The sequence below is a fragment of the Vigna umbellata genome, chromosome 2, assembly GCF_029865625.1.
Source record: "Vigna umbellata cultivar VRB3 chromosome 2, Vumbellata_1.0, whole genome shotgun sequence".
Lineage (NCBI taxonomy): Eukaryota > Viridiplantae > Streptophyta > Magnoliopsida > Fabales > Fabaceae > Vigna > Vigna umbellata.
The window spans coordinates 48,312,336-48,318,335 of NC_142166.1; positions in this window are offsets into that span (position 1 = coordinate 48,312,336).

Below are 6,000 nucleotides of genomic sequence, written 5' to 3' on the forward strand. Positions count from 1 at the left end.
ATTAGTAAAGATAAAAAATATATATATCAGAAAGGGCAAAAAAAAAGTGTACAAACATCTATGATTCTTTTGTGACAAAACATTTACTATCGTTGGTGAGGTATCGAATAAATTTAATCTTCTCGTATGTTAGCTATTCCAAACTCCAAAGAGATGACTTTTAGGTTATTTATGGACCACAAATAAGACTTGGTTTTATTTTTGTTACTAACAAGAAGAATGCTGAATTTTGCTAGTTACGTGATTTGGATGGCTTAAGGCATTTAGAAGAATTGGTTAAGGAATTGAAAATGTGTGTGTGACCCTACCATTGAAAACAATAAATAGGTTTATTGAATTGGTTGGTGATGAGAGTGGAGGAGCGTGTGCGTGTGACATGGGAATATGTGATGGAGCAGTAGCACTACAAAAGGGTGAAGAAGAGGAAACATCCAAAAATGAACATCATACTATGTCTCATTGTCCACCAAATGGACGACGCTTGTTGTCTCAAACCTCAGTTTCTACCATTATATTTTCTTAACCTGCTTTTCAATAATCTTATTTATTTTCTAAGAGTACTCCTTCCTACACCTCATCCATGTAATAGACATTTTTGCCCTTATTAAATTTAATTCTGAAAAAGTTTGATGATAATTCAATTGATCTTCTTTGTTGTTCCAAGTGGTGTACACTCTTAGACCCTTGACACTTCCCAAAACATACTATTCTTCATCATGAACCCAGGCGAGTGACTTACAACAACCAGACTAAAAAAACAAAATGAGGAAGTCGTTGTTGCAGCACCGTTGATGACGAGACCCACCATGAGCTCGAACGTGACGAAGACTCCACGATTCCCAAGGCGAAGACCAGCACCACAAAATGTCGTCGACTAGAAGCGGTACCGGTAGGATCTTCTGGCAATTGGAGTTGACGCTGTTGTGGATGTAAGCGGAGAAACCCATGGCGGCCATGTCTAGAAGCAAGAAAAAAACCCTTAAACCGCAATTCCAACTGTAAACATCAACCGCAGTTTCAAGTGCGGCGAACGCACTTCCAAGTGCGGCTACCATGAACTGCATCTCCAACTCCAACAGTCTCTCAACCATACTTTCGAGTGCGGCAAGGTAAGAGCTCACCACAGGAGCACTCCGAGAAAAGAGGAGAAAGAAATGAGGCGTGGAAATATGAAATGCAATAAATAGTGACAGAGGGGAAGGAAAAAGAAAGGGGTATAGGGTTTCGGAAAGAGATACAGAAGAGGAAGGGGTTGGTGCTTTTTCTAATCGTTAAATGAGTCAAATAAAAAAACAGTTAAAAGATTACAGGAACACAGTTGGAAGTATCAAAGAATAAGGAGGTGCAGACGAGATGGATGAGCTACAGGGAGAATTACTCATTTTCTAACAATACTTTTTATCCTCCCATACTTTTTTTATGAATAGAAATATAATGTTTAATTGAGTTTTAAGTTTGTGATAAATTTAGATATATATTTTTATTAAAATATTGATTTATTAAAAATTTAAAAAATGTATATATATATCTTTTAAATAAATATGTATTGTTAAATTTTTTTGTTGGTGACACGATTTTTATTTTACCTTATTCTCTTGTTTAATTGTTATATGTTATTTTATAATTTTATAAGTTAACAATGTTACAAACTGCATCACTATTATTAAATGTTTTTTAACTATTAGAACTTTTAAAAAAGTTATAGAAAGGTCAAGAGTTTTCAAAGATCTTGTTCAATTATGAGAGAACTTTGTGAATAATGTGATTTTTTTTTTTAATATCTAAAACCTTCAAAACATTGTGGCATTTCCACTTTACAATATGAAAAACCTGTTAAGGAATTGAATCCAAGTTTCATGCTTTGCAGGTGTGCGCTGTAGAATATAAAGGTGCATACTAAACCAGAAAGATGGTTATGCAAAAGTAAAAGCACATGAAGCTTTGACATGTTATAGTGAGAGAAAGAAATTTGGTGAGAATATTATCCTTTACAGTGAGGTATACCAAAGATGAACAATTCATGCTATTCGAAAGTAAGATTTTATGAATGTAGTTAGAGTTCAGTGAAAAATAATGCAGATTCTATATAGGGTTCCCACAAAGTCAAACATTCATCCACTTGTTGCAAAATAAGTTGATGAGTTGGAGTTCATATTTAAGGCCCTGTTCTTTTGAGAGGATTTGAGAGGATGGATTTGAGGGGATTTGAGAGGATTTGAAGATAATTTTTTTTGTCGTTTATTTGAGTGAATTTGAAGGTAAATGAGAGTGAATTTGGAAATAATTTTTTTTAATTTGTCATGTCAATACAATTCTATACTAATTCTCACAAATTTTATTTCCAAATTCACTGTCATTTACCTCCAAATTCACTCAAATAAATGACAAAAAAAATTATCTTCAAATCCTCTCAAATCCCCTCAAATCCATCCTCTCAAATCCACTCAAAAGAACAAGGCCTAAATAAAAAGTTCATTAAATATTGTCAGAAACGATGATGTTTAAAAGGATATAAGAAATGTAAAAGGATAAAGAGTTAGTAAAAAAATTATAAAGAAATTGCAAACAAGGTTGAAGATTTATTGACGATGAGTTGTATGTAGTATAGTCAAAATTGATGATGAAAATTATAATATAAATGATGATTTTAAAATTATAAAATTAGAGTTATAAAATATATAATATGCATTGTTTTTTACTTTTTAAGAATGTGAATATTATTTTATATAGTATATTTATTAATGAAGTGTTTTGTGTAAACATATTTTTTACATGACAAGTACACTAAGTCTAATTGTAGTTTTCAAAAGGATAAGTGTCGATGAGATGATCATAGAAATTTATTGATAAACTTATATCAATTATAAAATTCTAATAAAATGATGTGTTTATTTTTAGGGTGATTGTATACAAGTAATAATAAAATAAATAGAACTAAAAAATAATGCACCAAGCATGAAATTTAAAGACATGTTTTAGAAGTTTATTTATAGTATCTTTGAATATATGCACAAATAGAATTTTTGTGACATTCTTTTGGACTTTATGTTGTAGAATAAGTACATGATATATATTTTGGCTTTTTAGATGTAAATTAAGTAAATGATATAGAAAGTTTACTTACTATGTGTTGTAGACAAAATTAACCTAGAAAGTGATATGAACTTAACAAGAAGACTATGGGAATAATTCTTTCATACTTCATAATTAATAGTTATTTATCTTTTTGACCATACACTCCTCACCTCAATCTTTCTTATTTATAATTTCATTTTTTTGTCAACTAGTTTGGTTTTAACATCTAATAACGAAATTAAAAAAAACAATAACTACCTCAAAAGTTTATATAACTTAATAAAATTTTCATCATCCTCACTCTCGAAAATGTTACCATGGATTCTCTTATTTTCACACACGTACTCCCATACTTTTATGACAACAAGAAGTTATTCATAGTTGAAAAAGTTTGTCATTGTCTCGTTGTTAGGGTAAACATATTACAATTGTCCTAATAAATCATCATTAAATATTGTTTTTGTTAGTGTTGCAAATTAAAATATAATTTTAATGATTTTTTATAGCAATTATTTATCACTAAAAACTACGTTATAGAATATTAATTTTAATAAATATTATGACATCAAGAATCATGTTATAAGCAATTGATACATCAAAATTTATCTTTCCAATCCACCTATATTAAGTAATTTTATTAAGATTTGTGAATTACTTTTTTTATCTTTCCATAGGATTTTAAATTACAATTATTGAATCTTCTCATAGCTCAAACATTAAGAACAAAACAAAAAATATATTGATAGCAATCCAATATGGTGGAATGATTTTAATAAAAAAAAATTCTAAATATTATTGTCCATATATTTTTTTTTAGAATATTTAGATCAAGAAATAGAAAGTCAACACATAAGTACAAACACCCCGAAAACATACTAAATTATCAATATCAAAATAGAATAATATAACAATAAATTATACTCATTCATAATAATATTAAAAAAATATATTCAATCCACAATGTAACACGTGATACCTTGTGTACTAATAAAGAAAATCAGTTTTGCAAACCGTGATTCTTTGCTTACTTCTTGTTACTTCGATGTTAAGAACAATCATCTTGTGTGTGAGAGTTTGAAACTTGAACAATGTTTTGACTGGCTTTTGAAGAAATATTGAACGGACCTATAGTTTAGGACGAGGTACTTATGGCATTAATATTTGATTGAAAATTCTTCCTCCTTTTTTAAGTAATGTTGCAACACTTAAGCAAAAACTAACATCGAAAGCTTCGTAACTCGAAGTAGATTAAGAGTGTCCTTATATAGCTCAAATTAATACTACTTTATTGTTTTTGTAATTTGTAATAAAATGTGTGTGATGTACACCTAATATGTTTCTTTTTACATTTTTATTTTCTTTTTGCCTTCCATTTACTTTTTTCTTCTCTTTTTCCTATTTTACTGTAAAAATAATAAATATTTATATTTTTTTGACAAACTGTACAATTTCAATACAAATAAATGTCAAAATTAACATTTAGAACACTTATAATATATCAGTGGACTGCATACAGATTACGAATGTGGTAGTTAAGGAAAACTATTGATAATATTGGTAACCTATAATAAGAAAATAACTATTTGTTCATGAATATGTTATAATATAATATTGTAATTATATTTTTCTGTTTCTTAAATTAAATTGTTGATTATTATTATACCATTAAAATTGTCAAGCCGGTGTTTATTTGATAAAGTGCGTCAAAATATAATTTTTTAACAACTTCTTAATTTAAGATACGTTCTTTAATTGAGCCTTCTTAACTAAAAAACTTGTTTCCATTGCTATACATGAGCACTCAATAATATTAAATAATTTCTTTGTTAGTTTGTAGTTAAAACTCAAAGTTAATGTTTTGTTCTGAAAAAGCAATATAATTAACAATTAATTAATAAAGGTTAATTAGTTTATATAAAACCTTACATTATGAAACCTATATCTTCTAATTTTAAATTTGTTAACCTTTTCCCTTCCGAGAGAGAGAGAGAGGAGAGGACGAGGATCCAGAGCAACATAGTGATATTTTTAGGTTTAGAAGGGCAACAAGAATGCTGTCATATTTTCCAAAAATGGAGAGAGTAAAAACTAGAGAAAAAAAACATCTACGGTTGGGCCTTCTTATCTCTATTTTTTCTCCTTCCCCAAGAAACCCAAAAATTTGATATTTGACATCTCAAATTGTATCTTCTCTCAGGACTTGTGCATGCAGAAAAAAGTCCTCGTAACATAGTTCAAATCGTTCTTCTGTAAGCACAAAACAAGAAAGGGGGGATACACAAAAAGGAAAAAAAAAAACGCAGGAGGCAATAATCGTTCTACGTCTTTGTGATGGGAAGGAGACTCCCAGTTGAAACTCTGTCATCCATTCACCATCCTATTATATATTTGTCGTTCTTTGCCGCAGGCTTGGCTGCTAGCATGGCCATTATCACAGCCTTATGCAGCGGATTTGGAAGAAAAGCGTCACCGTCACCACCACCACCAACAACAACACTTGATCCTACAGAACTATCCAAAGAATCGGACACTTCCCCAACATCGAATACAGAAGAGAAGGATAACAACAACAATAACGAAAACGAGAACGAGAACGAAAACGAGAAGGAGAAGGAGAAGGGATTGCCTCTTCCACCAGCATTGCAACAAGTCCCAAAGGACCCCTTTATCTCAGACAGGATGAAAAGAGTGACTTCTGAACGAAGGGCACCATTGAGTTTAAGCATCAAAATGCCACGGAGTTCGTCGGTTGCAAGGAACTGGGATCACAAGGAAGACAAAATAAAAGGGCCCAAGTTGAAAGCAGAGGACTCTGTTTGGATGAAAACCATTATTCTAGGAGAAAAATGTGTCCCTGATGCCGAGGATGACCCTGTAATATTCGAAGGAAGGGGAAAGAGAATCTCAGCATACCATACCAAAAGG